General features: G+C 39.5%; 1 pseudogene; it reads right to left on the bottom strand.

Annotated features, from left to right (window-relative positions):
- Positions 1 to 12896: 12896 nt before the first annotated feature.
- Positions 12897 to 14478, bottom strand: LOC100958323 (annotated as a pseudogene).

Here is a 14478-nt window from a genome sequence, read left to right on the forward strand (position 1 = left end):
ATTCCAACTTCCACAATGGTGAAAGAATTAAAAACATCCACTAGACTTTCGAAAAACTCGATATCCAAAATACTATTTGGCTTATCAATACTCTCAATTAATGTGAATGGCTTACAAGGGGTCCTCAAACTTTTTAAACGGGGGGCCAATTCACTCTCCCCCAGACCATTGGAGGGCCAGACTATGGGCCCTGGGATGAGTCAACTGATAAGCAGGACAGGCAATGGTGGCAAAAACACCCAGTGGGCTGGATAAATGTCCTAGGTGGGCCGCATGTGGCCCATGGGCTGTAGTTTGAGGATGCCTGGCTTAAACTGTCCTCTAAAGAGGCACAGGTTGGCTATCTGGATACAAAAACTCAGGCCAGACATCTGCAGCATTCAAGAATCTCACCTTATCTTAAAAGATAAACATAGACTTAGGGTGAAGGGATGGTCAACTATAATTCAGGCAAATGTACATCACAAAAAAGCAGGTGTTGCAATTTTATTCACAGATACAATAGGCTTTAAACCAACCAACGTAAGGAAGGACAAGGATGGTCATTTCATATTTGTTAAGGGCAACACTCAACATGATGATATTTTAATTGTCAACATTTATGCACCAGATGTGCCTCAATTTATGAGAGACTCTAACATACATAAGCAACTTGATTATGTCTAGCACCAAAATTGTTGGAGATTTTAACACTCCTTTGGCAGTGTTGGATAGATCCTCCAAAAAGAAGATTAGCAAAGACATTTTAGACTTAACCATTCAACATTTGAATCTAGCAGATGTCTACATAACATTTCATCCTAACAAAACTAAATACACATTCTTCTCATCAGCCCATGGATCATCCCCCCAAATTGATCACATCTTAGGTCATAAGTCTAACCTCAGCAAATTTAAAAGAATAGAAATCATGGAATAAAAGTTGAACTCAATAACAAGAATCTGTATATGCATACAAAAACATGGAAACTAAATAACCTCATGATGAATGATAGCTGGGTCATAGATGAGATTAAGAAGGAAAATACCAAATTTTTAGAACAAAACAATAATGAAGACATGAACTATCAGAACCTCTGGCATGCCACAAAGGCAGTCCTAAGAGGGAAATTTATAGCATTGCAAGCCTTCCTCAAGAGAACAGAAAGAGAGAAAGTCAACAACTTAATGGGACATCTCAAGCAACTGGAAAAGGAAGAACATTCTAATCCTAAACCCAGTAGAAGAAAAGAAAGAACTAAAATTAGAGCAGAATTAAATGAAATTGAAAACAAAAGAATCATACAAGAGATCAACCAATCAAAGAGTTGATTTTTTGAAAAGGTCAATAAAATAAATAAACATTTGGCTTAACCAAAAATAGAAAAGTAAAATCCCTAATTTCATCAATCAGAAATGATAAAGGCCAAATAACAACAGACTCCTCCGAAATCCTTAATGAATACTATATAAAACTCTATTCTCAGAAGTATGAAAATCTGAAAGAAAGAGATCAATACTTGGAAACATGCCACCCTCCTCGACTTAGCCAGAAAGAAGTGGAAATGTTGAACAAGTCTATAACAAGTTCTGAGATAGCATCAACTATAAGAAATCTCCCTAAAAAGAAAAGCCCAGGACCAGATGGCTTCACCTCAGAATTCTACCAAACCTTTAAAGAGGAACTAGTACCTACATTATATAACCTTTTCCAAAACATAGAAAAAGAAGGAATACTTCTCAACACAGTCTATGAAGCAAATATCACCCTCATACCCAAACCAGGAAAAGACCCAACAAGAAAAGAAAATTATAGATTATCTCTAATGAATATTGATGCAAAAATATTCAATAAGATCCTAGCAAACAGAATCCAACAACACATCAAACAAATTATACATCATGACTGGGTGGGTTTCATCCCAGGGTCCCAAGGATGGTTCAATATATGTAAATCCATAAATATAATATATCACATAAACAAATTAAAAAACAAAGACCATATGATTCTCTCAATTGATGCAGACAAAGCTTTTGACAATATCCAGCATCCTTTCTTGATCAGAATGCTTAAGAAAATAGTTATAGGAGGAACATTTCTTAAACTGATAGAGGCCATCTACAACAAACCCATAGGAAATATCATATTGAATGGAGTAAAATTGAAATCATTTCCACTCAGATCAGGAACCAGGCAAGGATGCCCACTGTCTCCACTGCTTGGAAGTCTTAGTTACCACAATCAGGTAAGAGAAGGTAATCAAAGGGGATCCAAATAAGAGATCAAACTGTCATTCTTCACAGATGATATGATTATATATCTGGAAAACCCCAGGGAATCAACTACAAAACTGCTAGAAGTGATCAAGGAATACAACAACATCTCAGGTTACAAAATTAACACTCACAAATCTGTAACCTTTATATCTATCAACAATAGTCAAGGGGGAAAAAAAATCAAGGACTCTATTCCTTTACAGTAGTGCCAAAGAAGATGAAATAGCTGTGTATCTAAGGACATGAAAGATCTCTATAAAGAGAACTATGAAATCCTGAGAAAAGAAATAGCTGAAGATGTCAACAAATGGAAAAATATACCATGCTCATGGCCGGGAAGCATCAACATTGTTAAAATGTCTATACTACTTATGGCAATCTACAGATTTAATGCAATCTCTTTAAAGAACTAGAAAACTTAGTGCTTCATTTTATATGGAAACAGAAAAACCTCGAATAGCCAAGACATTACTCAGAAATAAAAACAAATCAGGAGGAATCATGCTTCCAGACTTTAGACTATACTATAAATCGATAGTGATCAAAACAGCGTGGTACTGACACACAAATAGATGTATGGAACAGAATTGAAGACCAAGAGGTGACCCCAGACACTTATCATCATCTGATTTTTGATAAGCCTATTAAAAATATAAATTGGGGGAAAGATTCCCTATTCAACAAATGGTGCTGGGTGAATTGGCTGGCGACCTGTAGAAAACTGAAACTGGACCCACACCTTTCTCCTCTAACAAAAATTGACTCTCACTGGTTAAAGGACTTAAACTTAAGACATGAAACAATAAAAATTCTTGGAGAGAGTGCAGGGGAAACACTTGAAAAAATTGACCTGGGAGAATACTTTATGAGGAAGACACCCTGGGCAATTGAAGCAACATCAAAAATACATTGCTGGGATCTGATCAAATTAAAAAGCTTCTGCACTGCCAAGAACACACTAAGTAAAGCAAATAGACAGCCCTCAGAATGGGAGAGAATTTTTGCAAGTTAGGTCTAATAACCAGAATCCACAGAGAACTCAAACTTATTACAAAAAAAAAAAAAAAAAAAAAAAAGTGGTCCCATTTCATTGTGAGCAAGAGACATGAACAGAAGCTTCTCTGAAAAAGATAAGCACATGGTCACATGAAAAAAATGCTAATCATCATTAATCATCAGAGAAATGCAAACCAAAACTATTCTGAGATACCATCTAACTCCAGTTAAGAGTAGCCCACATCACAAAACCAAAAACTACAGATGTTGGCATGGATGTGGAGAAAAGGGAGCACTTCTGCACTGCTGGTAGGAATGCAAGTGCGTTCCTTTTGGAAGGGAGTTTGGAGAACACTCAGGGATCTAAATATAGACTTGTCATTTGATCCTACAATTCCTCTTCTAGGTGTATAGCCAAAGGACCAAAAATTATTTGGCAATAAAGATATTTGCACCAGATTGTTGATTGCAGCTCAATTCATAATTGTTAAGTCATGGAAGAAGGCCAAGTGCCCATCAACCCATGAATGGATTAATAAATTGTGGCATATGTATACCATGGAATACTATGCAGCATTAAAAAAACTGAAGACTTTACCTCTTGTATGTTTACATGGATGGAGCTGGAAAATATTCTTCTTAGTAAAGTATCTCAGGAATGGGGAAAAAAATATCCAATGTACTCAGTACTACTGTTAAACCAATTTACAATCACTCACACAAGCATATGATAAGTGAAACACAACTATAGCCTAGGGTGAAGGAGGGAAGTGGAGGGAGAGGGGAAGGGAGGGGGTTGGGTGGATAGAGGGAGGGTTAGTAAGGGCACTATACCTATGGAGCATAGAGCAAGTACAAGTTGGATCTATCGGGTGTAGAATACAAAGGTCTTAATCCTGTAATTGGGTAGAAGAGATGAAGGATATATTGTTTAGTAGGATGTAAGCACTCCAATTTGTACAAATAATCAATACATTGAATCCCATAATGGCATAAATGTATTTATGATCTATGTACAAATGACTTAATAAAAATAAATAAATAATAAATAAATAAAATAACAAATCTAATTAAAATACTTAAATTTGTTTTTCTTAATAAAATTTTTAAGTCTAAAAACAATGATTAAAACTCTATATATTTAATTTATAAAGCACATAATTAATAATTTTAAATGATAACTAGGATAAATAAATTACTAAAATACATTAATTAGGTAATTTAAAATTATTAATCTAAATAAAAATATGTTCAAAAGCATTTAAAAGCCGGCAAACATAAGTCTATATGTCTGTATGTCTGTATATGTCGTGTGCCTGTAATATTTCACTACCAAAATATACAAAAGAGCTCTAACTCCTTTATATCCTACTGAACCAAATTTTTTTCCCTTCCAAGAGATTAGGAAAAAAAGAAACAGTAAAACATAGGAATACACCAAATTTTTGTCATCAAAAAAAAGACAAATGGTGTCTTTTGCAGATCTGAAAGCCATCAACATGCCATCCCTCTCTGATGCTCTTAAAGGCCCAGCCCACCCTTCTTCTTTCAGAACTCTCACTCTTGTAGCATTATAGGCACTTTCTAAGGCAGAACATGCTCTCCAGTGAGCTCAGCTCACAGGCATGGATTTTAATTCACCTGTATATTTACTTATTTTTCCCACTGCTCATAGTCCTGCTGCTCTATTATGGAAACTTCTAGGTCCTTCAGAATGGGTTCATGGCAGTGCCTCTGGCTCCATGAATAGGCACGGCCCCATATACTGAGGGTGGCAGGTTTGAACCCTGCCCTGGCCAAACTGCAACAAAAAATAGCTGGACATTGTGGTGGGTGCTTGTAGTCCCAGCTACCCAGCTACTCAGGAGGCTGAGGCAAGAGAATCACCTAAGTCCAAGTGCTGGAGGTTGCTGTGAGCTGTTACGCCACAGCACTCTACCCAGGGTGACAGAGTGAGACTCTGTCTCAAAAAAAAAAAAGAGAGAAAGAAAGAATAGATACATTTAAGTACTATGTCTAAGTGAGTTTTAACTCCATATTATGAAATGGGGGCCGCCCTTATCCTTAAAGGTCAGCACTGCCTCTGGCAACTTCTTGGAAATGATCCTAACTTTACTATAATTCTTTATTCCACCAACCAACAACAATGGCTCTGGGAAATGTCATAGGTAGCTGACAACAACACTTGCTGACTTTACTGGTCAAATTGATTGCCATTATCCCCCTGACAGCATAATTAAATTTGCTTCGGAAACTTCTTTTTCCTCACACAATTATTTCACAACCTATTCCTCAAGTTCCTATAGTATTCACTGATGGTTCTACTTCAGAATTCCTAGTATGGTAACCATGGTAAAGTTTATACTGAGATAGTTTCTTACTCCTTAGCTTCAAAGACTGCTTCATGACTCAACCACCTGGACCATGCTACAAATACGATGAAAAAAGACACTGGGTACAACATTGCCCCAACCCCAGGCCCCCACCAGGGCCATGCCCTCTGCAAAAGAAAAGGCCATTGGAAGGCTGACTGCCCTTGGCCCAGAGAGGCCATGGAGCCAGCCAAGCTGTGGCACCTACATACAGCAAACTTGTCGAGGCTTGCCTCTTCTGAAAACTGACGAAGATCACCTCTACAAAGCCAAGGGTAACCCTGATGGTGGCAGGTAGAATAATCACCTTCCTATTAGACCCAGAGCTGGCTTCTCAGTTCTTAAGGAGTTCAGTGGTCCTACCTCCTATTGCCTAACTCTACTATCAAGGTAAAGTATTTTTCCCACCCATTCACATCAGACTCCTTTTTTACACTACATAATTGACAATTTCTCATTTATATATTCCTTTTGGTGTTACCCTCCTGTCCAGTTCCCCTTCTGGACATAATATATTTTCCAATTAACTTTAAATTGATAGATGCTCACCCATCTCCTTCTACCTCACTCTGCCTTGTCCTTTCCCAAACCATCAAAAAGCTGTCCACCAGAGCAAATAAATCCTAAAGTTTGAGATACTAAAACCCCCTCAATTGCCTCCTACTCTCCAATTCCTGTTAAACTAAAAAACCCCTCTATTTTTTCCTTCTCAACATTATCCACTTCCCCAATCTAGTCTCCTGAAACTTCAACCTTTTCTCCCCAAACTTCAAAACTGTTGCCATAAACAACAACAACAACAACAAAAACAACAACAACAAAACCTTCTTCACAACTTTCTTCTACCCACTACAAAACAAAAACTCTCCTTTTTAAAATTAGCGGAATACCTCAAAACATAAATTCCCAACTTTTCTCTCCTTGCTGCTCCTTTATATAATACTACTCGAGCCTCACAAGCCTCTCCTAACCTCCATTTCCACTCCTTTTAAATCTCTACAGTGTACTTTATTAAAACCTCCAGCCCTCTACCTTCCTACTCTTTCTCGCTACTTCCTACTATATATCACAAGAAACTGTGAGTTTACTCTCAACGTACTTAAACATCAGATAGGACCCACCTTTACTCCAGTTACTTATCTCTCAAAATAATTAAATCACACTGTTGGAGGTTGGGCCCCTTGTCTCAAGACATTAGCAGCTGCAGTTATTCTAATACAAGAATCAAAGGAACTCACTTTTAGTTTTCCAATTACTATCCTGTCCCCCTCATTCTCTAATCTTTTAACATACAAAAATCTTCAAACCCTACCACCATGCCACATTCTTAACCTTCAAACCTCTCTCTTATCTGACCCATCATTATCTTTTAACACGTCCCACACTAAATCCTGCATCCCTCTTACCTACTGCCTCTAACTCATCATCCACTCACAATTAAAATTACACATCAACTCATCTCCTGACACCTCCTTTCACCTCCTACTTATTTCTACCCCTATTACTAATACAATAAAAGAAACAAATCAACCTCCCACTCATAACCTCCTCATCTATCTCCACAAGTTGCTTCACCCAACTCTCAAACTTTACTACAATTTCTCAAAGCTTTCTTTCCTCTCTCACAGATAAATTCAAAGTTTCTAAATTAATTTACATTGTCCTATAAAATCTACCAACACTCCAACCACAAACAAAATCTCTTCTATAATTATATTACTACTTAATTTTAAAATTATTACAAAAAATAAACCTATTCCAATACCTCCTCTCTCTTTCTATCCAACAACCCGTATGAAATGGGCCGCTCAAATTACCATACTTCCCTTACTAACAACAGTAAAAATTACAACTGGCATAAGCATAGAAACAAGCCTCAAACTCCAAAAACAGCATAAATCAAAATCATCAAACTTCTCCTCTTAATTCACTCAAAACCCACTCTAAATTACACTTCTACCTTTCCTCACACCTATAGTTATCATCCTTAAGCTAATAACTATGGCTCCATACATAACTCGTTTTATTCAAACTAAACTCTCAAAAGTTGCCTTAACAGGTAACTACACCCCAGATACAACTCCCAACCTTCAAGAAAAAGAAACTGTTCATCAATGCGCTACACTCTACTCCAGGCAACAAAATCTTCCTAAAGACCATTTCCAACACCCACCGCTAAAAGGACAGTCTGGAAAAAAAAAAAAACAAACTTACATCCTCCCAACAAAAAATCATAATTGTCCTCTAGTTAGCCAATTAAAACTACGTGCCCCTCCCAGCAGAAAGAAATTACAGAGGAGAGAACTCAACATCCACTATCCCAAGGTCAACCCCCTATTTTTTATATATCAAGAAGGGAGGAATGTTAGATAATTGCCTCAGAAAGCCCCTTCCTGCTCTTAAAGTTACAACTCCTTCCCAAGCACAGGGAATGGCCCGCTTACTTCATCACCCTGTTCCAATTACCGGCTGCCTGCCCCTAATGGCTCTTTCTGCCAGAACAGTAACTCCTTATTGGTTATCCCACCATCCGTCACTATTCTGAGACTTCCCTTTATAAGGGTACATTTCTCCTCTCTCTCTCCCTCTCTCTCTCCTTCTCTCTCTCTCTCTCCTCTCCCTCCTCTCCCTCTCTCTTGTTCTCCCTCTCCCTCTCCCCCCTTCCCTCCTCTCCCTCTCTCTTTTCTCTTCTCCACTTTCTCCTCATCTCTCTCCCCTCTTTTCTTTCCTCCTTGGTGCTGCTCTGCAGCCTCCCTCCCTCAATAAAGATCTTTTGTACAAGCCTTGGTGGTCTGTGAGATCTCTGGGTCGAGTGCCACCCTTTCATTCCCTGCGCTGGTTTGTGACACTGTTCATCATCAAAACGCGGCTGCCCTTCAGTATCAATTTCACATTACAAGAGAAGCAGCAAGTCAAATGATTAAAAATTGTTCCTCTTACTCACAGTATCTTCCTGTTCTCCACTTCAGTGTTAATCCTCATGGTCCCATACCAGGATAACTCTAGCAAATGGATGTTACCCGTGTCACAGCCTTTAAACATCTTTCTTTCATTCATGCAACAGTTAACACTTTCTATGGTTTTATTTTTGCTTCTCATACTGGCAGAGCAGCAAAACATGAAATAGCACACTGCCTAACTGCTTTTGCAGTCTTAAGTATTCCACCTCTCATTAAAATGATAATGGTCCTGTTCACACTGACAAAACTTTCCTTTCTTTTTATTCTACCTTTTCTATTGTGCCCAAAACAAATATTGGAGTTAACCCTCAAGAAAAAGGAAAGTTGAATGTGCTCATTACATGCTCAAACTTCAAATAGACAAATTAAAGAAGGGGGGATATACCCCAATACACCACATAATCTTCTTTCTCATGTTCTCCTTACTTTGAATTTTTTTAAACACTGATGTTCAGGACTACATGGCTGCAGAACGTTTCTGGAATTCACCAAACTCTAAAATACTGAGGTTTTGTGGAAGGACCTTCTTACGAGTGCCCAGCCAGGACCTGACCCCATTTCAATATGGGGAAGAGGACGTGTTTGTATTTCTCCTAGAATAGCTGACACCCCACGCTGGCTCCCTGAGGGATCGGTTAAGCATGGACCCAGAACAACTGCTTGTTCCACCGGTGAAGAAACTGAAACTGGCACCCCCAAGACTTTTGTTAACCAGAAATATTTCTATAACTAAGACTAAGCATGGCTTTACTTTAAATTGTATACATTGTAATGTGTCTAATTGTGTGAATCATTTTAATCTTTTTGTGCTATTACTGTGATTGAACAATCTTCATTTGTGATGTTACCTGTGAATTTATCTCAACCTTGGTATGAAGAATCAGGTTTACAAACATTAATTGAGCCCTCACAAAGTTCATATAGACAGTTCATTATGCCAATACTTTAGCTCAAAATACTTCTTTACAGGAAGATATAGATAAAGGGGAAAAAATGAAACTAAATGAATTGGAACAAGTGATAACTCCAGTAGGAAGTGAAGTATAAAGTATGAAAGCAGTCTTCTTCCTTTACAGTGTCACACTCATTTTCAGGGGATATGCATCACTCCTAAACCTTACGATGAATCTTTATGGGAATGGAATAAAGTGAGAAATCATGTCCAAAGAATAGGGTCTGATAATGATTGTAGTCTTGATATAGCTAAACTGCATCAAGAAATGCAAGTAATTCCTAACACTCATTTAGATATACATAAACCTGCTCAATTGGCTAAGAATCTATTTAACAAGTTACAATCTCTTAACCCTATTAACAAAATGCAACATTTAATACTTCTGTTAAGTATGTTTGAAGCACTAACTCTTTTTTAATTATGTATTTTCCCAGTCCTCTGTGGGTTTGGACTCAAACTTCTCCAATTAAAAACTTCTATACACAAGTTGAAGCTTTCAAATAGAAAAGGAGGAGATGTAAAGTGCAAGTGGGGAGGTGGCAGGGCCCCCACAGCTTGAGAGAACATCCAGGGGACAAACCCCCTCTACTGGCCGTCCTCAACAGACAACGACATAACTTCTCTGAGCTTCAACTTTCAACCCAGCAGAAGAAAAACGTGTTTTCCTTAAAACTTCAGCTTTTAACTTCACAGCTGCTTCAAAGCAGTCACCCACATCTTCCAGCTGAACTTGTAGATATGTAGTATTGCCCATATCTTAGAGGTCACACAGTAATAATAGATTATGTTTACCTGAGAATTTGTGCCTGTTTCTCTTCTCATAATTAAATTGAACATGTGTCTTACTTCCTTGAAAAACAACTTTGTACTGCCTCCTCAGGCATTTGGGGCTGGTGATAGAGAAAAATATCCCAGACCTCCCAACCCCATCTTTGCCTCTTAACTCCATCCCTGTCTCTATGTCTTTGTCTTTTGTGTTGACCCTACTCTCGTTCATTTACATTTTGCATGAGTTCAGGAATGTTCTCTACTGTGTTTCAAAGCTCCTGGAATGCCCTCTTCAACGCCTTAAGCTCTACTAGATCTTTCCTCATTATGTCAAGATCCTTGCTGACTTTGTCTTCAAATTCACTAATTTCTTGAGACAACTTTTAGACAATTTTTTTGATTTGTTTCCATCTTCTCCTCAATTCCAATCATCTTATTTGACATCCATATTCTGAATTCTATTTCTGACATTTCAACAATTTCTTCATGGATGGTATTTTCTGCAGTACCTCCTTATAATATTTTGGGGGAATTGATTGCTCTGATTTTTCATGTTGCCAGAACTCTTCTACTGGCTCCTCCCCTTCAGTATTTTTAGCCTTTTAAAAAATACATTAATTATATTTTTTTAGTTTAGTTGAAATGATAGTTCATCCCTGAATTGTTATTGGGAGAGAATCTAATTGGAGACCCTTAGAAAACACTGTGCAGACCTATCTTGCAATTAAAACTGGTGGTGTGAAACTGGATTGGGAGGCCCCAGGAACTGGAGCCAACTATCCCTTTCCCAGTGAGCTAGAGCTTATGCTTGTGGTCTTTCCCCTATAGGCTGGTTAAGCTCCCTTTCAGGGCTGCAGCCAGAGTCTCTGATGGCTGGCTTGGTGAGATAGAGCAACCTGGCCCTGTCCTGGTGTTAGCCTGCCCTCTACCCAATCCAGCAGAGTTGCAGTATTTCAATGGAATCTCTACTGGACAAAGAGATGAACATCTACCTCCCCACCCCACCCCCACAGCCAATAGGTAGAGGAGAGGAACCCATGGACAGACCCACTGAATCCACCCCTCACTCCAACTCCATTCCCATCCCCACTCAAATGAAGTCAAATAAACTGTGAACCTATAGCTCCAGACAGGAGCAGCCAGAGAGCAAGAACCTGGATGGTTCTGAGAGTTCCTGTTAAATTCAGTAAGGCCATGCAAGCAACACCAACTCAAACAAGCTCAGAGGATCGCCAGAGGTTGCCACACACAGACACTGTGTGGGAAAGGACTCAGAAGAGACCACATCTCTCCATGCCAAAGTTAGAACTGAAATGCCACTATTTCCACACTCCCACTCAGTGGCCTACACTGAATCAGACTCTCAGAGAATTTGCCAAACACCACATTCTTCTTAGTATAGTATCACAAGAATGGAGAAGCAAGAATCCAATGTACTCAATTCTAATATGAAGCTAGTAGACAATCTAATACATATCCTCATAAGAGAAAAACTGAAATCAATTCAAAGTGGGAGGCAGGGTAATGAGGGAGCCAGGAGAGGTGAGGAGAGAGGGAGATAGGGGTTATAGTGTATGTCACATCTCTTGGGGACTGGACACAATTATAAGAGGGACTTTACCTAACAAATACAATCAATGTAACCTAATTTTTTGTACCATCAATGAACCCCAAACAATAAAAAAAAAGAAAGAAAGAAAGAAAGAATTTGCCAAACACTCCAGCCTCTGCAGGGGACAGTCTATCAGGCAACCAGATGGGGGCAGGGTGGGCTGTGGGCTCAGGACTGCAGAGAGTATATTTGTTCACTTTTGTGCCAGGCAGGATAGGGACTGGGTTCAGAGGTGGAACTTCCCAGGTGACCTGAAGGAAGCAGGACCTCGAAGCTCTCTCCCTTAGTGGTGAGGTGAAAGGTCTTTTGTTCTCTGATCACTTGTGAAAAGCCTGTGGAGGACCTTCTGACTGAGGGAGGAGTTTCCCACCCCCTTGGCAACAGGTGCCGTCCTACCAGTCCCTCCATACCTGATCTCTGTTCTCTTTCTTCCTTTTTCTTGGCCAAGCAGCTTGTCTCAGTGAGGATGATGTGCACCTTGATTTCTTCTCCTTGTCCTCAACTCCCTACCTATTCTGAGTTCACTTTAGTCCAACTTTTCTTCTTTTGGACAGGAGCTTCTGGCAAAAGCCACCTCTAGTCAGCCATCTTGCTCCTCCCTGATTTTCCTAATGCTGGCTCCAGAATATTTCCATATGCATTCACCTCAGATATCAGCATGCAGAAGAGAGAAGGTTCCAAGTTCCATGAAGACAACCAAAGGATTAGTTGAAAATTTCTGATCTCACCATACACTCCATGTCTCCATGCTTTTGTTGATGGAATTTCTTTCTGCAGTGGATCTTTGATCTTGGAGCTTTGAAGAACCCACAGGCCACAGAGGGCAGTGATAGGACAGGACTTATTAGACAGAAAGGAATACAGAGGGTATGAAGGACAATAGCACCTTTGTCAGTAGAGGAGGGAGATCCAAGTGGAAAATCCCCTCAATCTCTTCTTCTTATTCCCAAAGTGCTAGATGCAGGGCTCTCAGGCTTTCAGCAGTGCTTCTCCTATAAATAATCCTTCATTTTGTTTGGCAAAGACAGTTTCTGAATTAAGTCTATTTTAGTATACTGATGTATAATGAAATGACAAAGGGTAGGGTACTACAAGGAATGCATCTGCATGAATTTGGACACTGGGCTGGTCAGTCTGACAGGATAGGTTGCAGAACTAGGCAGCTGAGACCTTGAATAACAAAAAGCTCCATTTTCAGAGTCCCTGACTAAATGCTCAATTAGGTCAAATATGGATGTGTGTTCTTCCATATCTGGTTGTTCATTAAAGCTAAACCTACAATTTGAGGGCTCAATTTTAGTGTGAAGTGTTTTACCAAGGGAGTGGAAGCTAAAGCTTAAAAAATAACGGTCATCAGAACTCTCTCAAGCAGGAAAAGAACCATCTGGCACATTTGCTGTCTTCCCAGCATGTGACTGGTCCCAGTACCATCCTTGTTTTGCAAGTTTTTCAGCCCCTTTGTAAGCCTTGTCACAATCAGGGGACCATTACTTTACAGAGTCATAAACTCTTGAAACCCCAGGAACAGAGTTAGGATCAGAATTCAAATGACAGTGCATACTTTCAGCCATGTGGATGTATGTGCCAGTGAGTCCACCAAAGTTCCTTTGGATTTGATTATTCTGCATTGGAGGTAGCAATGGTAAGAGTGGAGGAACCTCATCGTGACCCTGTAATAGGACAGCTGTGGTGCCAATCAACAAGCCATTCAGGGGCTGATTCACAAAGATCTCTGGGGCCATGACTAGGTCCTGATCTACCTGATTCTCATCTTCAGGGAAAGGGCACCCTCCCATTTAAGGAGAAACCACAGAGACTTCCATGGGAGAAGAAAAGCCCAGACAATAGCTATGTGATCCTTCCAGAGGATACATCCCCTCATCTACAGACACAGGTGTACTGAATGTAGTCCTGAGGCAGAAATCCGATAACCACAGCATGTGTTCATCCAGGTAAAGATGCAAGAGCCCATTCTGAGAGGGGAAGCTCTTCAGTGAATTTGCTTGTTCCTGGCATAAGTCTTGGACTAAAGGTTGTGAACACCTTTCTGATCACCATTAAGAGAAGGACTTGGTTTGGAAGAATAAACCAAGGCTGTGACTTACCTCCACTGTGATGCACATCTCCATGGAGCTTGCAGGTTGAAGAGGCCAAGGTACAAGACTACAAAGATGATTGGAGAAAAGTGGACCTTCTTCTCATCCTCTGAGCACTCACATCTTTAATGACAAGGAGTGCTGAGGAGAAGGTGTCTTCATCACAGAGCTCCTGGGAGGGCATGCTGGCCTTGCCTTTCAGCTTCTGTTACACAGAAAGCCACCTTCATAATGTGCTCATCTGGCTTTCACTTTTTGATCTGGTTTTGCCACTTTTTCACCTTCAATGTTGATATCACAGCTGGCCATATTTTTACTACAGCAGCTGCCAAATAAGGAATCATCTTTCCCAAAGTCGCTGGCTAGTGATGCTTATTGTACTACCTACCATGAAGTCAGTTTCTTCTTTACGCTTATTCAAGTTAAAAGATTTACAAAAGGTTTGAAGACTAATTTTCTTCAT

The sequence above is a fragment of the Otolemur garnettii genome, unplaced genomic scaffold (assembly GCF_000181295.1).
Source record: "Otolemur garnettii isolate 467f Iridium unplaced genomic scaffold, OtoGar3 scaffold00171, whole genome shotgun sequence".
Taxonomy (NCBI): domain Eukaryota; kingdom Metazoa; phylum Chordata; class Mammalia; order Primates; family Galagidae; genus Otolemur; species Otolemur garnettii.